The sequence below is a fragment of the Lissotriton vulgaris genome, chromosome 12 (assembly GCF_964263255.1).
Source record: "Lissotriton vulgaris chromosome 12, aLisVul1.2, whole genome shotgun sequence".
In the NCBI taxonomy this organism is placed as follows: Eukaryota; Metazoa; Chordata; class Amphibia; order Caudata; family Salamandridae; genus Lissotriton; species Lissotriton vulgaris.
In genome coordinates this window covers 540,832,097-540,846,104 of record NC_141700.1, presented here as the reverse complement: position 1 = coordinate 540,846,104, position 14,008 = coordinate 540,832,097, and positions in this window count along the sequence as shown.

Below are 14,008 nucleotides of genomic sequence, written 5' to 3'. Positions count from 1 at the left end.
GCCGCCCGCCATCCCACAGCAGAAGTCGAATGTCACTTTCCACAGCATTTAGGTAGGAGTCAGGAATCGGGAAAGTACAGTTTTGCAGGGCATACAAAAAGCGCGGGAGCGCTAACATTTTAAATAAGGCTGCCCTGCCAGGGAGGGAGAGTGGTAGGGAGCACCAGTGGGCTACATCACTATGTAATCGACGCAGGGGGCCCAGCAAGTTCAGTTCATGGAACAATGTGGAGCTATCATGATAGTAAATCCTCGGCGTAGTCGGGGTGGGGGGCCGGGTAGCATATATAGCGTTGATTTAGACCAGTTGATTCGAATAGCCCGAATATTTCCCGAAGTTGGTGAGGACATGGAATAGGCTATTGTTCGAGGAGCGAGGGGAGGTGACGTATACCAGGATATCGTCGGCATAAAGGGAGATTTTGTCGGTTGTCTCTGTTTCCACTGGAGGCCTCTGATGGAGACGTCTGTGCGGATCCAGTGGGCCAGAGGCTCCAGGGTGAGAGCAAAGAGTAGCGGCGACAGAGGGCAGCCTTGTCGGGTCCCCCTGTGGAGTCTAAACTGGCGAGACGTGTGGTTGTTTACTCGCACTTGGTCCAAGAGGTCAGTGTAGAGGAGCCGTGCCCATGGGATGAATTTGGGAAAAAAGCCAAACCTGAGCAGGACCTCAAAAAGGTAGGACCACTCAATCAAGTCAAACTCTATCGTGGCGTCAAGGGATAGAATGGCGGCGTCTTGTTGTAGAATAGGTTGCAGACTTAGAACATTATTGACTCTCCTCAAATTTAGGGCTGTATTCCGACCCGGAAGGAAGCCCGACTGATCGTCATGAATGAGGGAGGGAAGCACAACAAGGAGTCTGTTGGCCAGAAGCTTGGCGAGGATCTTAGCCTCCGCGCTAATCAAAGAGATCGGTCTATAGGAACTGCAGTCGGTGGGTGATTTATTTGGTTTGAGGATAACCGCTATGGAGGCTAGCCGTTGATCAAGTGGCAGGATACCGGTTTCCAAGCTGTCCTCAAACATTTTCTTAAGATGTGGGACGATGCTGGGAGACATGCCTTTCAAGAATTCAATCGGGACTCCGTTGGGGCCCTTTGCTTTGCCAGAATTAACTGCAAAGAGTGCCGTCATGAGCTCGTCTGCCGTGATGTTGGCGTCTAGCGTTTCCTTGTCAGCCTCTGAGAGGGTAGGTAGGCGCATCTCTTCGAGGAGTTGCCTAGATTCCCCCGAGGTGTAGCGCGCCCCGGCTGTATAAATACGTGCCAGATGGTCGGCAAAAGCGCCCGCGATTTCTTGCGGATCTACCGTTGTCGACCCATCCGGTCTCACAACAGACAACACCCATCGAGCTCCCTGTTCTCGCCGCTCCAGCCAAGCAAGCATCTTCCCTGCGCGGTCACCGAATTCATAGACGCGATGGCGTGTGTGGAGCAATCGAGCCTGTGCCTTTTCTCGCGCCAGAGCTTTATAGTCAAGTTGTTGGGCTCGGAGACGACGGGCCGTATCTTCCGAGGGGGCAGTGTTGTGGGACATTTCTAGACGTGACAAGTTAGATTCAGCCTGATGGATCTGGTCGGCATGTTTCCATATATAACTCATTTTGAGCGCTAGTGCCTTTCCTTTGATGACCGCCAGGTATGCCTCCCAGATCGTGACTGCTGAGCGCACAGAACCGACGTTTTCCGTGAAGTAGAAGTCGGTATGTTCTATCAGACAGTCCTTAATGTCTGGGATCTGCAGAAGCCAAGGGTTGATAATTATGGGGCCTCAGGTGTATTGGTGGTGGTAAGTTAAGTCTACAGTAAGAGGAGAGTGGTCAGAAATGCCCCAGGGGAGGCCCTTCGGACGCACAAAGTATCCGACGTCTGTTGTGGGGCAGAAGAAATAGTAAATTCTGGACATGCTGTTGTGTGCTTGTCTGTGTGAAGTGCGTCTGGGATGTCGGTCGAGATCACCATTCATCGTCATGATAAAATCACCCCCAATGAGAATTGTACCGGTGGGGAGGCCTGTCAGTCGGGTGCCCAAGTCTCTGAGGGAATCACGACCCAGAGTCGGTGGGAGATATGCAGATAAGATGTTCAAGGGACGCCCCTCTCAGGAGGCCTCAACTAGTGCAAAACGGCCCAGGGGGTCAGCCCATGTCTTAGGGTAGGTGAGTGCTAGGTTCTTTTTAACCAGTATCCCTGTGCCCCGGGACCCAGAGGTGAATCCCGTGTGTACCAGCAGTTTATAGCCGCCTCTGTTGGGTGCCTGACAGGTGTTGCCCACCAAGCGGGTCTCCTGCAACAATACTATGTCGGGGGAGTGGCGTCGTAGGTATTGGAGGACTACGCCGCGTTTGATTCTATGCCCTAATCCGTTGACATTCCACGACATGATCGTGATGGTTCTAGGAAGGGACTGCGACATAGTGGTGGATGCTGTGAGATCTATGGAGGAGTGGCAAGAGAAGGACCGACCTGTGCCACCAAGTGGCCGTGGCAAGAAGGAGCGTGGGATCAGGGGGTCGTGGGACCTCCTGAGGAATCAATAACACCAGATTATGCCATTTGCCATGTTTGGACCCCGCAAAAGGTATGGAATGTGACAAGAAAGGACTCTGCTGTGAAAAAAAAATGTGATAACCAACAATACCAAAACAATACCCCCTAGAACCCCCCTCCTTCCCCACCCAACCCCCCACCGAGCTCCCCTGCCCGCGGACTTGAAACTATCCACTCCCCAACTAGGCAGAGTGCCTGTCGCCCTCCCAAACATAGACGGGGTGTGTGGAGAGCCATGAGTGCCCTCGCCTAGAGTCTACAAGATGATGGAGCCTAGTGCAACTAAAGTCAGTGGTGACAGCAGTGACATTTACATATTACAAAATTGAAGAAAAGACTGGACGAACCACAGTGTCGGGATCACAAAGGGAAGTGCATGGAGAACAGGAGTAAGTACAAACCAGTCAATACATGGCCGGAAAAGGGTAAAAGATCTCTGTGTTATGCGGAAGGTCGTAGAGCAAAAAATCCCCCCCGACCGACCAGTGAAGTGGATCCAGACAGTTGAGAGCTTCATTGGTCTCAGTGAGCAGTATCAGTGAACAAATCCTGGCTCTCCGGTAGTGTGTCCGGGCCGGAGTGGTCGGCCGACCGTCGGCGGCGATTCTGAGTGGCACCTGGCCACCCCTCAAGCCAGTCCCAAACCTCAGCAGGGAACTCAAAGAACCAAGTCTTGCCCTCCGATTCAACATGCAGTTTGGCGGGAAATAGCATAGCATATTTTATGGCCTGACCACGGAGTGCCTTTTTGACTTCCAGAAAACTGCGGCGACGAGCCTGAACTTTCACTGTAAAGTCAGGGAAGATCGCTATCTGGGCATTGTTCAGGCGTAGGGGCGGTCTCGTTCGTGCCGTCTGAAGGATGACATCACGGTCACGAAAGTTAAACACCAGAGCAATGATGGGGCGGGGGGAGCACCCGGCTTTAGCCTACCCCCCGGGACCCTATGCGCCCGCTCGATGGAGAAATAGTTAGACAGCTGCTTTGGCTGGAGATGTTGTAGTACCAGGTTCTCTACAAAGAGATCAGTGGTCGGCCCCTCCATTCGCTCCGGAACCCCTAGGATGCGGAGGTTGTTGCATCTTGCGCGCCCTTCATAGTCATCAAGAAGCTCCCCCATTTGCAGCTGTTGCTTTTGGAGTTGGGCCACCTGCTGTTGGAGGGTGGAAGTGTCGTCTATAAGCGCCGTGGTTTCAACTTCTATGTCCTTCACTTCGGTGTCCATTTTGCGGAGGTCGGCCCGCAGCAGTGTTACCTCGATGTTCACAGAGTCTATGCGGGTCTCCGGCGATGAACGCACACCAGCGATCACCTCCATCACGTCTTCCAGAGTGGGGGCCCGCGCTGCAGGAGGAGGAGTCACGGTTTTAGGTACATTATCGGGGTTAGCATCTTTAGTCTCCCCTTTAGAACCCCACAGGAGTTTATTGATCAGTCTCTGATTGGAGGGGTTATTTCCTTTATTAGAGGCCATCGTGGAATCCAATGCGTACAGTATGTCCCAGTGGCGCAGGGCCGAAGCGCATGCACGCAAGAGGGGGCCTCCGCCACCCTCGTATAGGTAAGTAGTCACCACACCTGTTAGAATAGTACCAATAGAGAGTCTCGGGACCAGGCGGGAGCAGGGAAGGATGAGGCAAAGCGACAGTAGGGCACAGGGGGAAGCGAGCGCTCTACTCACGATATTGCAGCTCGCAGATCACGCACTTTGGCTCCCAGCACAGGGGGGAGCCCAGTTTGTCTGTCCAGGAAGAGTGAGGGGGACACCTCGGGACCAGTCCACTCCGCAAGTTCCAGGATCTGTGGGAGAGGTTGCGTCGCCGTTGCGCCAGGTCGTAAAGTGTCAAGGTGGGCTCCCCATGGGCTCCAGAGCCAGGTCCAAGGCAATGTCCAGCCGTCACCCGGCTACAATCTCCAGTCGGCACCCTCAATGCAGGATGGGCAGGGTCTCCGTCAGCGTGAACCACCCCAGTCCCAGCAGGCTCCAGAGGCCGGGGCGTTGGTCTGTGGATGCAGGGGGCGAGCACTGCCTCCCGCGTCGCAGAGCCGAGCTCCAGCTCGCTCCGGTCCCGTGCAAGCGGTGTGGCCCTACAGAGTGCCAAAGAGTAGTTTGTGGCTCCAGCAGCGGGTCACGGTGGAGAGAGGCAGTCCACCCAGGCAGCGCAGTAAGCTGCGATTAGTGCAAGCAGGTCAGGGCAATCCTGGGCAACCTGGAAGTGGTCCCCGGCAGCAGGCCCAAAGCCGGGGACTCGCGTAGATTTATTCCCGGGTGCCAGGAAGGGCTTAATTCTGGCCGCTGTGGTCGTTTTCCGTGGGGCCCAGCAGGACGGGACTGGCATGAATTGATGGGCGCTCGCCCCCCCTCCAAGCTCCACTGAGGCCGGATATTTACACCAGCGGCATCCAGGTTCAGACAGCGGCCCCGGGGTCAGGCCATACATCTGCCGGTGGTCCCAGCCGCCATTTTGAGGCCGAAGGTTAGCAGGGTCTCGGGAGCCAGCCGCGGCAAATGGGGGTCTGGTGGCAAGCGGGGAGCAGATGGGGCTGTCCAGACAGGTCAGCGGATCATTGCCCCCTCGCACAGGGGCAAAAAAGAGCACAGGCACAGGATTGATGCCAGGAATAGCGGTGAGGGCTGAGGAACTGCCTTAGAGTGCGGCCATTCCTCTCAGCTGCAGACCACGCCCCGAGAACTCTTTCTTGATCTGCTAATTAAAGTCAAATCCAGATCACCTCTTGATAGCTGTCCCCCTCATATTCTGAATAAACATTTTATGCATGCCCTGACCCTCCCCTTTCTCTATTGAATGACTCATTAATTCAGGGCTTTGTTCCCAGAGCCTTTAAAGAAGCAATAGTAGTCCCATTATCAAGAAAATAGGTGCAGATCCACTTGTTCTTACTAACTACTGTCCCATCTCATTACTTCCTTTCTTGGCTAAGGTGCTGGAAGCCCACATTGCTAAATGCCTGTGCTCTTTTGTGGAAAAGTCCCAATTTCTTGACTCTCATCAAGCTGGCTTTAGCCTTTCCTAATCCACTAAGGCAGTACTCTTGACCTTACTAGACATAATGAGGAAAGAAGCAGACAAGGGCACTACCCAGGTACTGGTGCTCCTGGATATATCTGCAGTTTTCGACACGGTCGACCATGGTCTCTTGGTGGACCGTGTTAGGGACGCTGGGGTCCTGGTATCTGCCCTCAAATGGTTCATGTCTTTCCTAGACAGTCACACTCAATCGGTTAGACTCTCCCAATTTATGGCCCCCATAGTGAGACTGACCTGCAGTGTGCCGCAGGGTTCATCTCAGTCTCCGCAACTGTTCAATTTGTACTTCCTCCTATTAGTTCACCCTCTGGGAGAAATTAATGTGTTCTCTTTCAACTATGCTGATGATTGCTATTAGTTTTCACCATAAACAATATTCCTGACTCCATTCTGAATTTTCAGTTAACTATGTTACATATACGTAAATTGGATGATCACAACCACTTAAACTTAAATCCAAACAAAACAAAATTTGTCTTAGTCAGTGGCTCTCGAATCCTGTGGAACTCGTATTTTTGGCCCGCTGAGCTGGGGATATCACCTTTACCCTCAGCTTCAGCAAAGAGTCTCGGAGTCACAATCGATAGTGATCTCTCTTTGAAGTCCCAGATTGGGCCTGTAGTTTCCACATGTTTTTTCCAGTTTAGGAGGATTAGAAAAATCAGTAGATTCCTTACTTTTGAAGCTCTTGTTCAGGTTGTTCTTTCTATGGTTATCTCCTACCTTGATTATGCCAACTTGTTCTACTTCAGCCTTCTGGTTCACTTAACAAAAAGACTGCAAATGGTTAAAATGCCAGGCAGCTAGAATAATCTACCAGCAGCTTAGATGGTGCCACCACTCCCCTAATGAGGAAGCTGCACTGGCTACCAGTAACACAACGCAGTGCATTTAAGATTGGATGTCGTATCTTTAAATCCCTACATGGCTCCTGCTCGGAATTGGTCTCTACCCTCAACCAGGGATATACCCCTGCCCAAACCTGAGGTCATCCCATCTTAACTTCCTGGTCATCTCCACCTTTAAAAGGAAGAGATTAGGTGGAACTAGATTTGCTGTTCTGGTCCTTCGTTTTTGGAACTCACTCCCTTCTATCATCAGATCCTCAACGTGTTACCTTCAATTTAGGAGGCTCTTAAAACTTGGCTGTTTTCCCAAGCTTATGAATGAATCGATGAGCTGCAGGCTATACCCTATAACAAGCGCCAAGAAACCGAATGCTGTACATGAGCTCTACAAATATTTCTAACAAAACGATTCCAACCGTCACCCCGATGTGATCCTAAATCCTGTGGGAGGCGGTGGTCTTTCCCCTGACCTCTGTGGTTCGAATGCCTGCAACCGAATGCAGCGGTCGGACCACAAGTCTGTCTGTCGATGGTACCGCCACCGACTGCCTGTCGGTGGTGGTCCCAAAGACATCGTAATCAGGCTCTATATTCTTTCCTAGAGGTCTATCATGAATTTGAAGACATTTTCACCAAAACACAGACAGAAGATTTAACACTGGTTAGGCCATGTGACTTTCCAATTGATTTAGTACAAACTGCAGTTGTTCAGTTGTTCTTTTGGAAGGGTTTGTTTCTGGTCTTCTCCAGAAAAAAGCACTTCACAAATTTATAAATAAAAATCTAAAGAACGGTGTGTTTGCCCACTCTATCTGGATTGGTTACTGGAGTACAGGACTACCTTCCAAACTTTGGAAGTGTATTCCAATTGATTTCAAATTGATTTAGCTCTGTTAGAAGGATAAATTACCATAAAGGTCACTGTAGATTCGTACTCCATGATGGCTCATTTTTCAGTGCTCCTACAGAGTCCCATAGTAACTGAAGTGGCTAAGATATTTCTTACACTTAGCTTTGGGTTACTTGGTATACCTACCAATCATTTCTTTTTCATCATCAAGAAAATTTCGATTAGTCAAGAAGATAAAAGCACAGAGGCAAAAAAAGGCACAATACAACCAATCGAAAAATATCCATATGCCACGTAAACCTTCAAAGAATAAAACATTGTACAGTTGGGTCCCAATTTTACAGTGCAAAACATAAAACAAATTCCCCAATTACAATGCAATATAGTATAATACTCTTGAAATGGACCCACGATTTTGGGACTTAAAGCCAATAATGCGTGCAAAGCCATGGAGGTTAAGGTGCAATTTTCCATTTAACCAGTGCAAGTGTTATACTAAAATAAAAGATCTACTAAAACTTCTAGTGCAAAATAGCAATAAATCGTAAAGGTTAAAAATACAATTGCCCATTTAATCAGTACAAATATTATGGTAAAGAGTAAGATCTTCTGAAACTTCTGACCCCACATAATGACCCTGGACAGTACATCTTTTTAAGCCCAAAGGTTGTGCAAAATATCAATGAACCATACAAATGATAATTCAGGCTCTCCCACAGGCATATGCTCAATACTAAACAATTTGAATAAAAATACTACTAAAATGTTCACAGAATTAAAAATACAGTGTTGAAATACCAAATATGAAGGAGAGAAAGTGTTAAATGTTTAAATACATAATGGGCAAACTACTGAGTCTCATCCATTCCCTCACACCTAGCTAACCTGCCAATTCCTCTTCACTTCCTCAGATGCACTTTGAACACTAGATCCAGGCAGCCGTACGGCATCTCACAACAGCAAATACCACCACCTTGGAGCTGTCAGTCCTTCAAATCCGAAAGGCCTCTAGGTGGCTTTGGGTGCCCGGTTGCCTGCAAAGGGGCAAGATCCATTTAGACATATGTAGACCATAAGCACGGCAAAAAAATAAAATATGAAGTATAGTTGTTAGCCCACTTAGCACAAAAAGCTCTGGTAGGGAGGGACTGGTACCTGAATTGTAAAAACAGTTTCCAAGCCAGGGGTGAATTTGTGTGTGAACTCATCAATTGACCTTTGACACAAAGAACATTTTAAAGTTCATAAATTCATTACATAGGGTACCTCTACTTTAGCGGATGGTTCGTGCAGAAACATGCTTCAAATACACCGATTTGATTTCAATTTTAGTGATGGAATTAGATTCCTCTGGTCTCAACCACACCCTCTGCCACCCCAGCTACCTAAGTGTGGTTCTAACATACAGTAGCCATGGTGTTTGTTGGGTGCCACCAGTAAGGGACAGTAAATCTCTTAAAAGGATCCCAATATGCTCCTAGAGCAGGTGAAGTCCAAAGTCTATGTCAGTATAACACTGGGCTACGCTCAATTCTCCTGGAGAGTATCCTAAAAGCCAAATCAAGGTGCAATGAAGTCAATGGCAAACTCATAGGGCGGACAAAAGGGGACCTAATGCATCTATTTTCGGTGACTGAAAGAATATTGCACTTAACATGACCCCAGATTTCGGAGCCATACAAAATGACTCCCAAAGACTTCATTCTGAATCTCAATTTCTGGAGCATCTCTTTAAGATTGTGTTTTATTAAAAATCTTCAACAGACAAAGTATAATATAACAACTGCATAGACTAATCTAAGTTTGGAATAAGGCTTACCTCTAAATAATCAAATACAAAACGTGTTTTATGGTGTCATTATTGGAATACACTTACATGTATAATTTTTTACTTTTTGCAGGGTTAAATATCATGAATATCGTTTTAGAGCGGTTAAGGTCTAACCCGCGTTATTTGCAAAAAATCATTCAAAAACAATAAAAGAGGAGCCGAACTATTGGTTGCCCTTTTTCTACGGTGGAAATATGAACTTTTAATATGTCCATTGAGACATCCATTTTCTTGTATGTAGTGTGCAACAGGTTTTGTGATTACCTTGTCTAGTGTGTTTTCCAACACACGATCTTGGAGGGGTTATAGGGCTTTATCCCAACACCAGATTGCACCTATTGGCAACACATCATCACCAACACCCTCTGCGCATTTATAGTGAGCAGTGCGCCCAGTATTTCCCTCACTCTGAAAACCCTGTCCCCAATTGAATCAAAGTATAATATAACAACTGCACAGACCAATCTAAGTTTGGAATAAGTCTTACCTCTAAATAATCAAATAAAAAAACGTGTTCTATGGTGTCATTATTGGAATAAACTTACATGTATAATTTTTTACTTTTTGCAGGGTTAAATATCATGAATATCGTTTTAGAGCGGTTAAGGTCTAACCCGCGTTATTTGCAAAAAATCATTCAGGAGCTGATAAAAGATTTGGAAATCAGCAGTGTCATACACAACTAGATCAATCATTTCAGATTGTGGCCCACAATATATTAAAAAACTGGGGAATGATGTGTAAAAATGTTGGTATACCAACGGCCTTGACTTCAGGGTTCACTCAGCAGATATTAGACTGAAAGACTCGATAGGACCCGTGAATACCATCTTCTTTGTTATGCCACTGCCAACCAATATAATTAGAAAGCTTTATTACTTGCTGCTGAACATGCCACAGCAATTATGCACATACTTCTGCTGAGTTCGGTTCTTTTTCTGCCACCTCTGAGTTTCATTAACAAACTTATTCTGGAATTTCTGGCACTGGAGATTCTGCTCAGACCAAAAAAAACTTTTTAAAAGTTTATAATTGTCTTAATAAGGGCAAAGCATGTAAAAAGCAAATACGACCAGCTCCTTCCTATAGGGTAGACTCTAGAGGATCAGGTTTGCCCATCTGCTACAAATCTTACAACATACATACATTGTTCTAAATTAAGAAGATTTTACGGTTCCTTTTCTACTTCCAGAAATATCAGTCCCATGACTCTAACACTGATCCCTCTGAGTTTATGGCATATTCATCCGCCTTTTATATTTCATTACGAAAATCCTATTTTACTCATCCGTTTTGGCCAGAAAATGAACCCACCTAACCCTGATTGTCAGCCAGAAGTTGAAGTTATAGAAATGTGTGAATCTCATCTTCTTAAAGGAAAACGTCAATTTCTTATTAACTGGAAAGGATTTGCCCATTGTGATCGATCTTTGGAGTTTGCGTATACTACTTGGAAGACTCTTCTTCTTACCTTACCATAACAGACAGGAGATCAGGAAGGGGGTAATTGGAAATGAATTTACTATGCTTACACGGTGTGAACACTATTGGAAGCCAATATCCCTAAACCCGCAAACTTTAAACACAGGAAGGCGCAGGCTGCCCAGTTCCATGATCCATTCACGTGCAGCAGGTCACAGACCAGGACAACTGGGTCTTGGACGGCAATAACATGCTACAGATTACAGTTTCAGTCACCCGACTCCCTGACACCATGTACATGCAGCAAAAGGGAAAAGTTTACAGCTGATCCCAGGGTCAACTGTAAACTTGCTCAAAATACTTTCCCTTTAACTATCTGTTTACTTATCTGCATTCTTTACATGACAGCCATTTTCCAGTCTTTTGATCTTTTTCCCTTGACGCACGAGCCACTGGAAGAAGGGTGGATTCCTAAAGAGAGATATTGAGAGGATGCATAACATGAAAGTTCGGGTAGGTCTCAGAAATCCATTAGAACTTAACCTGCATGTCCCAAGATGCAGTGGGAGCAAATTTCAGTTGTACTTCTATGCACCAACAGGTGGCATCATATGGCTCTGCACCAACATAGTTGAGCATCGAAAGTGGCATGCAGAGTTCCACGTGCGCAGACTTCAGTTGCTTTCAAGGCTGTCAGTGTCCCTCAGATGCAGAGCCAAATAATGGATTGGTTTGGGCAAGAGTACAGATTTCTAGACTTGAGGCCCTTTTATGTGGAAAAGAGTGCAGTTCACAGAACAGGAAGGATGGGAGGGTCAGTGGGGAATCTGCTGTTAGATAGAGGTACTACCAGAAAGAGGACTGACCTTTTGAATACATACCACAGTGGTACTTCCCAGGTGGTGGATCTGTGAAATGGCTCAAACTAAAAAGTCCTGCAGAACTGAGCAGACAGCATGCCCATCTCGACAGATGGCTGTCCAGGCAGTAGTGCTTCATTAATGTATGCAGTGACGCTCATGGAGCAGCATTGGAAACCTCCAGAACATGCACCGCACATTCCACATATAGGGGTTTCGGGTGGGGAAGTGTATTATTATCCAGGTATTCATTTTAAAACCTAAGGAATAATGTATTGTTAATAAAAAAAAAATAAAGATTAATAAAATCATTAATTATTACAGATTTTATTAAATTAAGGAAACTAACTTTTTGGGATGGGAGGCAAGTGTAATAGGACATTGGGTGGGGAACTGTATTAATACTCAGGGGTTAATTTTAAGACCAGAGTATTTAAAAAAAAAAAAGGTTTACATATTAAACTATTAATACATTAATCAAATTAAGGACACTACATTTAGCAGTGTGAAGCAAGTGAAAATAGGGTTTTGGGTGGGGGAGTGTATTACAACTCTGCTATTAATACCTAAATATTAAATATAAATGTTTACTTATTTTAATAAAATGATATTTTTGAAACAAAGCACACACAAAAAACGTTAGAAATCATTATTTAATTTTTTTTTTTTAATTATATTTTTATTTTTCTCCTTTTTCTTGTTAACTTGCACATTGAGTTACAAAAAAAAAAAAATTTATATACATTTTACAGATTATCACTGGTTTGGAGCTTTTCAAAACAATACAATCAATAACCAAAGTACATTTATATCACCAAATCATATAGCAAAAAAACCTAACCTTTAATATTCATCAAATTACTATGCCATCCTCTCTTTCCATTTGTTTATTGGTTCCCAAATTTTCAACCCCAGTCTCCTTCCCCTCTTCCCCTTCCGAGCATATATAGCTCTCTCAAGATTATAACTAGCTAGCAAATTTGACAGCCATACTTGTAAATCAGGGGATACCTTGTCCAACCATACTCTTGCAATTATTAGTCTCAGTACTGCCATTGCTACAAACATAAATTCTTTATGATCCAATCCAACTTGATTATCTACTCCAAACAAAATCATCCTAGATGTTAGTTTAACTCTTATATCAAGAGTATTGTTAATAAAATCTTCTATACTTCGGATCAAGGTATATAACTGGGGGCAAGTAGCAAACATATGAATAATGTCGGCAGCTGCTGCATTACACCGTGGGCAAGTAATTCCAGTGGACCCTCCCCACTTAGCTATCCTAGCTGGGGTGTAATACAGTGAGAATAGCGTCTTATAGTGTTGCGATTGCAAAGGTCCAGAGCGCAAGATGGTACATCCCAAATTTAATGATTCTTGAAAACTTCCTGCATCCACTCCCAACTTTCCGTCCCACTTAGTGCTAACTTTCTCCAAATCATCCACCTTCCCTTTGGTTAGTATTGCATAAAAGGATCTAATTGTGCAATCCCCTCCTGCTTTTATCTTTTCCAAGAGTTCATTTTTATTAAACCCCTCCCTGCCACCTTGCTTGTGTGATAAAAAACTCCTTACCTGCAAGTATTTGAAGAAATCCTTTCTCTCGACCCCATATTTAGCACAAAGATCTAAGAACTGGATTACCCCATCCCCATCTATTATATCCCCAATCTGCTCTATCCCTTTCTGTGTCCATCCCAACATTGTTGAATCACCAAAAATTTCTATCGGAAAGGAACAGTTTTTGTAAAGCCTTACATACCTATTATATCTGCCCATTCCCATTCTTTTAAGAAATGTATTCCATATTCTGGTTGCTGCCATCATGGTCTTAAACCTTGTTCTTTTGTAGTATCCAAATTCTACTCTATTTAGCAAATTATTTTCTGCCTCCGCCCCCAGTATAATAGCATAAACGTCCGTGGACATGGTCCCAACCCTTGTATCACTTCCTCCACCCCCAATTATTCCCTGCATGTATTGTAATGCAGCAGCCATCTGGTACATCCGAAAGTCAGGGGCTCCCCAGCCCCCTCTCTCTCTGGGCAAAGTCATGTACCTATACGCTCTACGAGTCTTTCCATGTGCCCAGATAAATCTGTTCAGTATCCTTTCTATTAAATTAAACCATCTGGCTTCGAAAACTAAAGGAATAGTACGAAAAAAATATAAAAATTTAGGTAGGATTAGCATTTTGACAACATTTGTGCATCCCATAAGGGAAAGGTGTAGGTTATTCATTGTTTCAAGTTCTTTTTTAACTTTGCCTATTAGAGGATCCAAATTAATCTCTACTACTTTCTCCAAACTTGCAGTTAGTGCTACTCCTAGATATACTGCTGAGTCAACCACCCTACTATCCACACACGGAGTATATCTATTCTTAATAATCTGGGTCTTTGTTCTATTTAAACTGTACCCTGATAGTTTCCCAAATTTCTGAGCCTCTAACTCTATCTCCTTTATAGCTAGAGTAGGGTTCAGAGTTAAAATTGCCACATCATCTGCGTAAGCTAAGGACTTCACCACATTTTCATTTCTTTTCATTGGAGGTATCCTTGCATTCTCCTCCAACCTACGTAGTAAGGGTT